At 42.7% G+C, this 14,690-nt stretch overlaps 1 protein-coding gene across 4 annotated transcripts in view; it reads right to left on the bottom strand.

Moving 5' to 3' along the window:
* LOC106573868 (polyamine-transporting ATPase 13A3) overlaps positions 1-11,968 on the bottom strand; it is a 65,979-nt gene extending 54,011 nt beyond the window's left edge. For 2 of the 4 annotated variants that reach the window (XM_014149278.2, XM_014149282.2), the window contains exon 1: positions 11,147-11,396. The gene's annotated coding sequence lies outside the window, so the exon portion shown is untranslated. Of the gene's footprint in view, positions 1-11,146; positions 11,397-11,862 lie in introns of those variants that run through there. The other 2 variants (XM_014149279.2, XM_014149281.2) reach the window with 2 other exon arrangements.
* Between the last annotated feature and the right edge of the window lie 2,722 nt (positions 11,969-14,690).

Below are 14,690 nucleotides of genomic sequence, written 5' to 3'. Positions count from 1 at the left end.
CAGACCTGGACTAAAGCATCCGCCAACTCTTGGACAGTCTGTGGTGCAATGTGGCGTTGGTGGATGGAGCGAGACATGATGTCCCAGATGTGCTCAATTGGATTCAGGTCTGGGGAACGGGCGGGCCAGTCCATAGGATCAATGCCTTCCTCTTGCAGGAACTGCTGACACACTCCAGCCACATGAGGTCTAGCATTGTCTTGCATTAGGAGGAACCCAGGGCCAACTGCACCAGCATATGGTCTCACAAGGGTTCTGAGGATCTCATCTCGGTACCTAATGGCAGTCAGGCTACCTCTGGCGAGCACATGGAGGGCTGTGCGGCCCCCCAAAGAAATGCCACCCCACACCATGACTGACCCACCGCCAAACCGGTCATGCTGGAGGATGTTGCAGGCAGCAGAACGTTCTCCACGGCGTCTCCAGACTCTGTCACGTCTGTCACGTGCTCAGTGTGAACCTGCTTTCATCTGTGAAGAGCACAGGGCGCCAATGGCGAATCCCCCACCTGTGGACGTCGGGCCCTCATACCACCCTCATGGAGTCTGTTTCTGACCGTTTGAGCAGACACATGCACATTTGTGGCCTGCTGGAGGTCATTTTGCAGGGCTCTGGCAGTGCTTCTCCTGCTTCTCCTTGCACAAAGGCGGAGGTAGCGGTCCTGCTGCTGGGTTGTTGCCCTCCTACGGCCTCCTCCACGTCTCCTGATGTACTGGCCTGTCTCCTGGTAGCGCCTCCATGCTCTGGACACTACGCTGACAGACACAGCAAACCTTCTTGCCACAACTCGCATTGATGTGCCATCCTGGATGAGCTGCACTACCTGAGCCACTTGTGTGGGTTGTAGACTCCGTCTCATGCTACCACTAGAGTGAAAGCACCGCCAGCATTCAAAAGTGACCAAAACATCAGCCAGGAAGCATAGGAACTGAGAAGTGGTCTGTGGTCCCCACCTGCAGAACCACTCCTTTATTGGGGTTGTCTTGCTAATTGCCTATAATTTCCACCTGTTGTCTATTCCATTTGCACAACAGCATGTGAAATTTATTGTCAATCAGTGTTGCTTCCGAAGTGGACAGTTTGATTTCACAGAAGTGTGATTGACTTGGAGTTACATTGTGTTGTTTAAGTGTTCCCTTTATTTTTTTGAGCAGTGTACTTTTAATGAACATTGGGGTTCAGTGTTTGGGTAGTGTCAACTGTCATACAAATAGCTGGCCATCAGTTGTGAAAGCTATAGCTAGCTGATTGACTTGACAGGTAGCTGAGCTGGCAAGTTCACTTGCTTACAGCTGAGAGAGAAAACTGCCAGAAGACATCTAACAATCACGTTTACCTCATTCTCCATCTGACAACTTTCGAGTTACATTGTTGAATGATTTCTAGTGCTCCCACTGAGTCAGTCAGGACATGGCAAGAGAATAACGTTGGTCACACTTACTTATAATCATTATTTAAAATCACTTATTCACATCCTGGGCCGTGTGATGTTGCGCTGACTGTGTATGACCCATCTTGTGGCAAATCCTAATCATTCTGCGACGATGGAATGCACATGTAGACCGGCCAGTGAGCCAGACAGCGATGATACAGTGCATTTGGAAAGTATTCAGACTCCTTACATTTTGTCACGTTACAGCCTTATTCTAAAATGGATTAAATAGTTTTTCTCCCCCTCAATCTACATACAATACCCCATAATGACAAAGCAAAAACAGGTTTTTAGAAAGTTTTGCAAATGTATATTAAAAAAAGAGATCACATTTATATAAGTACACAGATCCGTTAATCAGTAATTTGTTGAAGCACCTTCGGCAGCAATTACAGCCTCGATTCTTCTTGCGTATGACGCTACAAGCTTGGCAAACCAGTATTTGGGGAGTGTATCCCATTCTTCTCTGCAGAACCTAGCTGCACCATCGAGAGCATCCTGACGGGTTGCATGAGTGCCTGGTATGGCAACTGCTCGGCCTCCAACCGCAAGGCACTACAGAGGGTAGTGCGTACAGCCCAGTACATCACTGGGGCCAAGCTTCCTGCCATCCAGGACCTCTATACCAGGGGGTGTCAGAGGAAGGCCCTAATAATTGTCAGACTCCAGCCGCCCTAGTCACAGACTGTTCTCTCTGCTACCGCATGGCAAGTGGAACGGGGCCCCAAGTCTAGGTCCAAAGGGCTTCCAGACTAATTGCTCCCCCCCCCCGTCCCCCCTTTACACCACTTTTACTGTTATTATCTATGCATAGTCAGTTTAATAACTTCACCTACATGTACATATTACCGCAATTACCTTGACTAACCGGTTTCTCCGCACATTGACTCTGTACCGGTAGCCCCTGTATATAGCCTCGCTAGTGTTATTTTACTGCTGTTCTAAGTATTTCTTACTTTTATTGCTTATATTTCTAACAACTGCATTGTTGGTTAAGGGCTTGTAAGTAAGCATTTCACTGTAAGCTCTACACCCGTTGTATTCGGCGCGTGTGACAAATAAAATTAGATTTTCAGATCCTCAAGCTCTGTCAGGTTGGATGGGGAGCGTTGTTGCACAGCTATTTTCAGGTCTCTCCAGAGATGTTCGATCAGGTTCAAGTCCGGGCTCTGGTTGGGCCACTTCAGAAACTTGTCCCGAAGCCACTCCTACATTGTCTTGGCTGTGTGTTTAGGGTCGTTGTCTTGCTGGAAGGTGAACCTTCGCCCTAGTCTGAGGTCCTGAGCTCTCTGGAGCAGGTTTTCAATAAGGATCTCTGTACTTTGCTCCCTTCATCTTTCCCTCGATCCTGACAAGCTCCCAGTCCCCGCCGCAGATAAACATGCCCACAGCATGATGCTGCCACCACGCTTCACCGTAGGGAAGGTATTGGCCAGACGATGAGCGGTTCCTAGTTTCCTCCAGATGTGACGCTTGGCATTCAGGCCAAAGAGTTCAATCTTGGTTTCATCAGATCAGAGAGTCTTGTTTCTCATGGTCTGAGAGTCCTTTAGGTGCCATTTGGCAAACTCCAAGAGGGCGGTCATGTAGCTTTTACGGAGTGGCTTCATCTTGCACTCTACAATAAAAGGCCTGATTGGTGGAGTGCTGCAGAGATGATTGTCCTTCCTTCTGGAAGGTTCTCCCATTTCCACAGAGGAACTCGGGTTCTTGGTCACCACCCTGACCAAGATCCTTCTCCCGATTGCTCAGTTTGGCCTGGCGGCCAGCTTTAGGAAGAGTCTTGGTGGTTCAAAACTTCTTCCATTTAAGAATGATGGAGGCCACTGTGTTCTTAGAGCCCTTCAATGCTGCTGAAATGTTTTGGTACCCTTCCCCGGAACTGTTCCTCAACACAATTCTGTCACGGAGCTCTACGGACAATTCCTTCAACCTCGTGGCTTGGTTTTCACTCTTGACATACACTGTCAACTGTCAAACCTTATATAGACAGGTGTGTGCCTTTCCAAATCATGTCCAATCAATTGAAATTACCACAGGTGGACTCCAATCAAGTTGTAGAAACATCTCAAGGATGATCAATGGAAACAGGATACACCCGAGCTCAATTTCAAGTCTCATTACAAAAGGGTCTAAATACTTATGTAAACGTAAAATTTGATTTATTCAAACTTTTTTGTACCTGTTTTTTCCTTTGTCATTATGGGATAGTGTGTAGATTGACGGGAAAAAGGGGTCTGAACACTTTCCGAATGCACTGTATATCCACACACACACACACACCTCGTCCTAATATTTATACATTTCTTAATTTCATTATTTTACTTTTAGATGTGTGTATTGCTAGATATCACTGCACTGTTGCAGCTAGGAACACAAGTATTTCGCTACACCCGCAATAAAATCTGCCAAATAAACTCAGCAAAAAAAGTAAATGTCCCTTTTTCAGGACCCTGTCTTTCAAAGATAATTAGTAAAAATCCAAATAACTTCACAGATCTTCATTGTAAAGTGTTTAAAACAATGTTTCCCATGCTTGTTCAATGAACATGCACCTGTGGAACAGTCGTTAAGACGCTAACGGCTTACAGACGGTAGGCAATTAAGGTCACAGTTATGAAAACTTAGGACACTAGTGAGGCCTTTCTACTGACTCTGAAAAACACCCAAAGAAAGATGCCCAGTGTCCCTGCTCACCTGCGTGAACATGCCTTAGGCATGCTGCAAGGAGGCATGAGGACTGCAGATGTGACCAGGGCAAAATACTGCAATGTTCGTATTGTGAGAAAAACTAAGACAGCTCTACAGGGAGACGGGACGGCCAGCTGATCGTCCTCGCAGTGGCAGACCACGTGTAACAACACCTGCACAGGATCGGTACATCCGAACATCACACCCGCGGGACAGGTACATGATGGCAACAACAACAGCTCGAGTTACACCAGGAATGCACAATCCCTCCATCAGTGCTCAGAATGTCCGCAATAGGATGAGAGAGGCTGGACTGAGGGCTTGTAGGCCTGTTGTAAGGCAGGTCCTCACCAGACAACACCGGCAACAACGTCGCCTATGGGCACAAAGCTACTGTCACTGTCGCTGGACCAGATATGACTGGCAAAAAGTGCTCTTTACTGACAAGTTGCAGTTTTGTCTCACCAGGGGTGATGGTCGGAGTCCGTTTATCGTCGAAGGAATGAGCGTTACACTGAGACATGTACTCTGGAGCGGGATCGATTTGGAGGTGGAGGGTTCGTCATGTTCTGGGGCGGTGTGTCACAGCATCATCGGACTGAGCTTGTTGTCATTGCAGGCAATCTCAACGCTGTGCGTTACAGGGAAGACATCCTCCTCCCTCATGTGGTACCCTTCCTGCAGGCTCATCCTGACATGACCCTCGAGCATGACAATGCCACCAGCCATACTACTCATTCTGTGCGTGATTTCCTACAAGACAGGAATGTCTGTGTTCTGCCATGGCCAGCGAAGAGCCCGGTTCTCAATCCCATTGAGCACATCTGAGACCTGTTGGATCGGAGGGTGAGGGCCAGGGCCATTCCCCCCAGAAATGTCCAGGAACTTGCAGGTGCCTTGGTGGAAGAGTGGGGTAACATCTCACAGCAAGAACTGGCAAATCTGGTGCAGTCCATGAGGAGATGCACTGCAGTACTTAATGCAACTGGTGGCCACACCAGATACTGACTGTTACTTTTGATTTTGACCCCCCCTTTGTTCAGGGACACATCATTCCATTTCTGTTAGTCACATGTCTGTGGAACTTGTTCAGTTTATGTCTCAGTTGTTGAATCTCATGTTCATATAAATATTTACACATGTTAAGTTTGCTGAAAATAAAACGCAGTTGACAGAGGACATTTCTTTTTTTGCTGAGTTTATGTTTATGCGACCAATAATATTTTATTTGATTTATCCTGGCCACATTCTTAACAGTTTAGCCTGTCAATCCATCCCTGTGAGTGGGATTGTCAGGGTGGAGCAGGGTATGAGTTTCATGAGTTTTAAACGCCGATACCGATTATAGGAGAACCGGGGGGGGCCGATACAAATAAATAAATCGGTCGATTAAATCGGTAATAATGACCATTACAACAATACTGAATGAACACTTATTTTCACTTAATATAATACATCAATAAAATACATTTAGCCTCAAATAAATAATGAAACATGTTCAATTTGGTTTAAATAATGCAAAAAAAACGTGTTGGAGAAGAAAGTAAAAGTGCAATATGTGCCATGTAAAAAAGCTAACGTTTAAGTTCCTTGCTCATAACATGAGAACATATGAAAGCTGGTGGTTCCTTTTAACATGAGTCTTCAATATTCCCAGGTAAGAAGTTTTAGGTTGTAGTTATTATAGGACAATTTCTCTCTATACGATTTGTATTTCATATACCTTTGACTATTGGATGTTCTTATAGGCACTATAGTATTGCCAGTGTAACAGTATAGCTTCCGTCCCACTCCTCGCCCCTACCTGGGCTTGAACCAGGGACACATCAACAACAGCCACCCTCGAAGCACCGTTACCCATCGCTCCACAAAAGCCGCAGAACTTGCAGAGCAAGGGGAACAACTACTCCAAGGTCTCAGAGCGAGTGACGTCACCGATTGAAACGCTATTAGTGCGTACCCCACGAACTAGCTAGCCATTTCACATCGGTTACACCAGCCTAATCTCAGGAGTTGATAGGCTTGAAGTCATAAACAGCTCAATGCTTGAAGCACAGCGAAGAGCTGCTGGCAAATGCAGGAAAGTGCTGTTTGAATGAATGCTTACGAGCCTGCTGCTGCCTACCACCGCTCAGTCAGACTGCTCTATCAAATATCAAATCATAGACTTAATTATAACATAATAACACACAGAAATATGAGCCTTAAGTCATTAATATGGTCAAATCCGGAAATTATCATTTAGAAAACAAAACGTTTATTCTTTCAGTGAAATACGGAACCGTTCCGTATCTTATCTAATGGGTGGCATCCCTAAGTCTAAATATTGCTGTGACATTGCACAACCTTCAATGTTATGTCATAATTATGTACAATTCTGGCAAATTAATTACGGTCTTTGTTAGGAAGAAATTGTCTTCACACAGTTCGCAACGAGCCAGGCGGCCCAAACTGCTGCATATACCCTGACTCTGCTTGCACGGAACGCAAGAGAAGTGACACAATTTCCCTAGTTAAGAGAAATTCATGTTAGCAGGCAATATTAACTAAATATGCAGGTTTAAAAATATATACTTGTGTATTGATTTTAAAGAAAGGCATTGATGTTTATGGTTAGGTACACATTGGTGCAACGACAGTGCTTTTTTCGCGAATGTGCTTGTTAATAACCTGTTAGGGCTAGGGGGCAGTATTGACACGGCCGGATAAAAAACGTACCCGATTTAATCTGGTTACTACTCCTGCCCAGTAACTAGAATATGCATATAATTATTGGCTTTGGATAGAAAACACTCCAAAGTTTCTAAAACTGTTTGAGTGGTGTCTGTGAGTATAACAGAACTCATATGGCAGGCCAAAACCTGAGAAGATTCCATGCAGGAAGTAGCCTGTCTGACAAATTGTGTTTCATCTTGGCTCTTTTTATTGAAGACTGAGGATCTTTGCAATAACGTGACACTTCCTACGGCTCCCATAGGCTCTCAGAGCCCGGGAAAAAGCTGAACGATATCGAGGCAGCCTCTGGCTGAAACACATTATCGCTTTTGGCAAGTGGCCGATCAGAGTACTATGGGCTTAGGCGCGTGCCCGAGTCGACCGAATGCTTTCTTTTCTTTTGTCTGTTTACCTAAACGCAGATTCCCGGTCGGAATATTATCGCTTTTTTATGAGAAAAATGGCATAAAAATTGATTTTAAACAGCGGTTGACATGCTTCGAAGTACGGTAATGGAATATTTAGAATTTTTTTGTCACGAATTGCGCCATGCTCGTCACCCTTATTTACCCTTTCGGATAGTGTCTTGAACGCACAAACAAAACGCCGCTGTTTGGATATAACTATGGATTATTTTGAACCAAACCAACATTTGTTATTGAAGTAGAAGTCCTGGGAGTGCATTCTGACGAAGACAGCAAAGGTAATAACATTTTTCTTATAGTAAATCTGACTTTGATGAGTGCTAAACTTGCTGGGTGTCTAAATAGCTAGCCCTGTGATGCCGGGCTATCTACTGAGAATATTGCAAAATGTGCTTTCACCGAAAAGCTATTTTAAAATCGGACATATCGAGTGCATAGAGGAGTTCTGTATCTATAATTCTTAAAATAATTGTTCTGCTTTTTGTGAACGTTTATCGTGAGTAATTTAGTAAATTCACCGGCAGTGTTCGGTGGGAATGCTAGTCACATGCTAGTCACATGCTAATGTAAAAAGCTGTTTTTTGATATAAATATGAACTTGAGTGAACAAAACATGCATGTATTGTATAACATAATGTCCTAGGGTTGTCATCTGATGAAGATCATCAAAGGTTAGTGCTACATTTAGCTGTGGTTTGGGTTTATGTGACATTATATGCTAGCTTGAAAAATGGGTGTCTGATTATTTCTGGCTGGGTACTCTGCTGACATAATCTAATGTTTTGCTTTCGTTGTAAAGCCTTTTTGAAATCGGACAGTGTGGTTAGATTAACGAGAGTCTTATCTTTAAAATGGTGTAAAATAGTCATATGTTTGAAAAATTGAAGTTTTTGCATTTCTAAGGTATTTGAATAACGCGCCACGGGATTACACTGGCTGTTGAGTAGGTGGGACGCAAGTGTCCCACCTAGCCCATAGAGGTTAAATCATCACCCGTTTGGCGAAGTAGGCTGTGATTCGATTAGAAATTAACAGGCACCGCATCGATTATATGCAACGCAGGACAAGCTAGATAAACTAGTAATATCATCAACCATGTGTAGTTAACTAGTGATTATGTTAAGATTAATAGTTTTTTATAAGATAAGTTTAATGCTAGCTAGCAACTTACCTTACTTCTTGCTGCACTCACGTAACAGGTAGTCAGCCTGCCACACAGTCTCCTCGTGGAGTGCAATGTAATCGGCCACAATCGGTGTCCCAAAATGCCGATTACCGATTGTTATGAAAACTTGAAATCGGCCCTAATTAATCGGTCGACCTCTATTTCAGACCTATCAATCGATCACTATGGGTGGGATTTTCAGGGAAGGGGACGGGATGTTTGAGAGTCACAGGGTTGTTAGGGTTTCAGACCTGTTAATTATTTGGGGTGGGATTTCAGGGGAAGGGAATAGGTTAGTAATCTAGTCATTTAAACACGTTTTCCCCCAACAGGCTTGGGTGGTAACAAGACTGTCATACGGGGATATTCGGTAATACTGGCACTGAACACAAGGGGTGCTGTTATCAAACCCCACTAATATTCTGGAATCCGAAGGTAAGCAATGCTAACAAGTATACTGAACAAAAACAACATGAAACAATTTCAAAGATTTTACTGAGTTACAGTTCCTATGAGGAAATCAGTCAATTGAAATAACATAGATTAGGGCCAAATGAATTTATCACATGATTGGGAATACAGATCTGATCAAAATGGGCCTCAGGATCACGTCACGATATTTTTGTGCATTCAAATTGCCACCGATAAAATGCAATTTTGATTGTTGTCCGAAGCTCATGCCTGCCCATACCATAACCTCACAGCCACCATGGGGCTCTCTGTTCACAACATTGACATCAGCAAACCTCTCACCCACAAAACGCCATACACATGGTCTGCGGTTGTGAGGCCAGTTGGATGTGCTGACAAATTATGGTAGAGAAATAAACATTGAATTCTCTGGCAACAGCTCTGTTGGACATTCCAGGAGTCAGCATGCCAATTGCACGCTCCCTCAAAACTTGAGACACCTGTGGCATTGTGTTGTGTGACAAAACTGCACATTTTAGAGTGGCCTTTTAGGTGCGCCTGTGTAATGATCATGCCGTTTAATCAGCTCCTTGATATGCCACACCTGTCAGGTAGATGGATTATCTTAGCAAAGGAGTAATGCTCATTAACAGGGATGGAAACACATTCGGTCACCAAATTTGAGAGAAATAAGCATTGTTCGTATGGAACATTTCTGCGATCTTTTATTTCAGTTCATGAGACCAACCATTTCCATGTTGCGTTTATATTTTTGTTCAGTGTACAAGTAAAATTCCATAGAGAACGCTAACTAAATGCTAATGAGCGCATTGCGAACATTTGTAGAGCTTCTGACCTAAACTATACAAGTATATGTAAATAAGAATGTTCTTAAATGTTTTTCCCAAATTTAAATTTAAAAATGTATAATAAGTTACTCAAAAATGCTACTCACAGTTTGCTGCACGTGCAAAACAAATAATAGGCAGCAAGGCTCTTGATCTACGAGAGGATTCTATGCTGTTACCAAGCAAATGTTTGATTTAGGACATAGCTAACCACTTAGCTAGTTCGCTATCTAGTTACTAAATTAGCAAACAAAAACACAACTGCAGAACATTTGGCACATTTTAGACAGTTAACTTTAATAGTTATAAGATATCTAGCTGGCAAAAATGTAGCTGTGAATTCCTTACTGTAAATAGATCACCTGGCGCATGCTGCACAACAGTGAGTGACTCACAAGGCTCCGGACAAACACCACGTGACATGTGACTGGGGACTACCGTAAGCTTCATAATACTGTGACAAGTGAAGTTTAGAACGCAATGTTCTTTACCTCCTAACGTATTGTCGCAAGTTAACTGCAGGTATTCATAGTTATAAAAATTTAAAAAATGTAAAATAAATTGTTTCAATGGTATTGAAAAAGCATCCTGTGGCTTTTTCCAAATATCTCGGTATACAGTATATACGGTTTATCACCAAAGCCTATTTTCCAATATAATTTGTGGCTAAACCTAAGAAAAATTGTTGTGTTCCGTTCATAAATATGGAATCCCCGTTAAGAAACGGTGTTGAAATGTTTACACTCAAATTTTCTGGGGGGACACACTCCCTCCCAAGCTTTTGCACCCCCACTTTCAGACAAAGTTAGGCACCCATGCATTACCTACCCAGTTAGTAACAAAAGCAAATGCTTGTGTTATTTAATGTTAGTCATCTTAGTGACTTTACACAGACAACGCAGTGATGAACTGCATACAATAACAACTAAAACATTATCTCGCTAGCTAACCAAGTAACCTTAACTAGCTAATGTTCTCAGATAATAGGGAGAGGGGGACCAATATGACAGAGTAACAAAGCTAGCTCGCTCATAGAAATTAAATGAGCTCGATGAATATCTAGCTTAAGACACTCGTTCTAGTTTAGCTGTCAATGTGAATCACAGGAGAGACAGCAAACGGACTGGAGAAATCCCCATTTCGTGATACACAAGAACTGGCTACACTACTATGGTATGGCTGATCATGACTGACACTGTGGCTAGTTGCTAACGTTAGCGTTCTTAGGCTGCGTTTAGACAAGCAGCCCAATTCAGATTTTTTTTCTCACTAATTTGTCTTTAGACTAAACAGATCAGTTCAGAAACAGAACTAATGTGATTGGTCAAAAGAACAATTAGTGTAAAAAATATCAGAATTGGACTGGCTGTTTAAACGCAGCCTTTTAGCTCGCTAGCAAGCAAGCAATCTCCAACACATGGGGTGATGTGGAGAGCTCAAATTAAATAAAGACACTTACCAGAACCACCTGGACTCTTTGACGATCACCTGAGAGTCATAGTAAGACGAGAGCAGCTGTTTTCAAAAAGAAAAACGTTGTTGCAGAGAAGTATAGCTAGATAGCTGGCTATATATATTTTATATCGAATGTAGTCGCCTCACAATTAAATGTTGACAGCTCAGTGAAACAACGAATGAGGCGTCGGATTAACTGCCTGAAACTTCCTCACTTACCAAGAGGAAGTGAGGGCGTGAGGCACAGGATATGAGATCACGAAAGAACATACGCGGTTAGAAACTCCGTGGTCAAATAGCGCACATATTTCTCCCTTATATTATCATCACAATATCTTCATTCACCTCGCTGGGGTCACATTTGTTGTATTTAAACATTACAATCTACATGTCATACATGCTTGTACGCCGGTATGCATACCCACAGCATGGAAGGGTGTTTTCCATTCATGATTCCATCTGACTAGGTGTGTTCCTCTTGCATGAAATATTATTGTATAAATAACATGGATACATTCAAGACCAGACAATATAGCTTAATTGCTTTAACAAGGCAATTTCTTGTATTTTACTCTGGGTGGCAGAACATTATGAGATCTATTGAAACTACCGAGAACAGTATGTCATAGCATATGACGAGCAAAAACTCACAGCTTAGACCGGCTATAATACATCCCACGTCTCTCTTTCCTCAGAGCGAGCAACCAATGACGTACTCACCAATCCTAAAGAAAAACAAGAAAGCCCATTCAGGACTGCTGCTTCAGATGTTCTAATCCTTGCTCCCAGTGAGTTGTGCAAACAGAATTCCAACTATTTATATGGAAGGACAGTTTGTTTTAATATTCCCCAGTCTCAGAAGGGAAAATGATTAACCTCAGGCCCTGGCACCTCACAGCCCAGAGGCTGGGCAATGCCAGCTCAGCATTCAGACTACATCAGAACACACATATCAGAACACAAGGCACTGGCAGTGACTGAGCTTCAGGACCTGCATGTACTCTGTATGTGTGCTGTGCTGTCTCTGTTTTCAGCATGTCAAAGGAGCTTGAGACAAATATGGTAATAAGCCTTTATAGATGTGCAATATAAAACAAAATGTCATGAGGACACTGACATTTATTGTCACGAGAATTCATGTTGATGTAGTCGAGAGGTTTTAAATTAATGGCAAATGCCTACTGTTTATCAGCAATTGCTTGGCTAGCCCTCGTTCTTATCACAGACCAATGTCTTCAGCAGACATTTCACCAAAGGAAATGTAATGGGGTGGAGAAGAATGTGCTTCACAACTTTGCTCTAATCTATGTATTGTCCTATAATCAGAACCCAGGGAAGTCACTTGAATGCCCATCAGTTAAAACAAGTCTGTGACTCTTGCACTGTACTACCGAGCCGCCAGTTCGAGAAACAGACCAGACAGGCAGGGGAGTGGGAGCTACTGGGAAGGACGGAGGAGCCCATTCCGTCTAGTCTGGCCCTTATCAGGTTTGCTGGGCCTTTTCCAGTTCAGCCCTGATAACCCGGCCTTACTAGTAAAATACAGGAAGTGAACCCTTGACCTTGCAAGGCGGCCAGGGAGTGACACTGGCCGCCTCGCAAGGGGAGGTCTACGGTGACACATCCCTAATGGGTCTTGTTAGTTAGTGCAGCCCATGTAAAAGCCAGGCTGATAAGGAGTTTGGGTGTCATCCGTTTAATGAGCGGTGCAAACCCATAACAGTCAAGCTGTCTGCAAGGCCACCTGAGCATCTGAGGAGCGTTAACAGCATTTGTAGTCGAACACACTGACAAAGAGAATAACAAGACAGATACACGGCCATATAATGTGTCTATCAGCCATTTAACCCAGTCATTCAATATTTCATGAAACAAACTGCTGGATCAATGTCCAAATTGTTATGTAAACTCCACAGGACACTTATGATGGCAAACCAATAACTTATATGACCCCCAATGAAAACATGAGACATGACAATAAAAACACAAAGTTTGATGACAGATACATTTTTTGCACTTTTATTACCTTATATAGTTACAATCTAAAACACAGATCTGACACAATGTGATATAATGAGGAACTATTACCAGGTCATTCACCAGTGTTTGAAATGATCATGCCACTCCAGTCACCACTCTGCTTGATATGCTCTTTATAGTCTGTCCAATGATGCCACAGATGCAGACACCAGTGGGTTTAGGGCTTCGGTTCTTTGGTCATTCTTGCAGGGGAAACTGATACATTTTCTCTTGCTCTTTTGCCAGTTTTTTCCACTCTGCATTTGCTTTTTCAAAATCCCACTGGAAAGAAGACCGTTGTTTTGTTATAGGGCAGAGATACTGTTTATCTATTATGCATATTCACTATGAATGACATGTTGTTTATGTCTACATCTTAATCACATGATTGTGTTCTTGTTCTCTAGGGAAATATTCTACACTGAAATAAAAACACAACAATGTTCATTTTTTCACTCCAACCTGCAAACTGTGATACTCAATGATGTCACATGTTCAACCAATCAACTCCTCAGTCCTTGTAGAGCAGTGTACAAAATGTTGAGCCAAGCCCCTGACCAGCAGGCATCACACAGGAGACTGTAAACAGCTCCCAAAATATCAGAGCCAAGTGACGAATCCCCTATAGACTAGGCAACCATTTTGCTTGCTTCCGAGGCAGACTGGCCCTGCCTCAGTCTTTAATCAAAGATCTTTAACAGCAGAACAATCGGGCCACAATGCAAATCTTGAACAATTCAACCCCTCCGCTTCACCCCTACCCCGCTAGAACGAGCACTCAGCAGAAATGAGCGAGAAACACAATACAAAGCAAATTCCAAAAAGCTTTCTTGTGGCTGGGGTTGTTTTTAGAGTACAAAGAAACAGAGCCAGAGTCCTGTGGTGAGATTATGCAGCTGGCAAATTGCAAAAAGGCCTTATTTCCTCATGGGATTTCAATGCAAAAGAAATTAGTGAAATGCAAAACGACCTAAATTATTTCAGTTAACTTCATGATTTATGCAAATTATTTTTAAATCATTCAGTTGTAAAACAAAATACTTTAAATCCTTAGCGCATTTCTTCTCCAAATAAGATCAAACAACTTTACAGCTCTATGGCCTAGCCTAAAGTTTAGTATTATAAAATATAAAGGTACACTACCGTTCCAAAATTTGGGGTCGCTTACAGTTGAAGTCGGAAGTTTACATACACTTAGGTTGGAGTCATTAAAACTCATTTTTCAACCACTCCACAAATTTCTTGTTAACAAACTACAGTTTTGGCAAGTCAGTTAGGACATCTACTTTGTGCAGAACACAAGTAATTTTTCCAACAATTGTTTACAGACAGATTATTTCACATATAATTCACTGTATCACAATTCCAGTGGGTCAGAAGTTTACATACACTAAGTTGACTGTGCCAGCTTGGAAAATTCCAGAAAATGATGTCATGGCAGAAGCTTTTGAGAGACTAATTTACATAATTTGAGTCAATTGGAGGTGTACCTGTGGATGTATTTCAAGGCCAACCTTCAAACTCAGTGC

This window comes from Salmo salar, chromosome ssa16 (genome assembly GCF_905237065.1).
Source record: "Salmo salar chromosome ssa16, Ssal_v3.1, whole genome shotgun sequence".
Taxonomy (NCBI): domain Eukaryota; kingdom Metazoa; phylum Chordata; class Actinopteri; order Salmoniformes; family Salmonidae; genus Salmo; species Salmo salar.
This window is presented reverse-complemented; position numbering and strand designations above follow the sequence as displayed.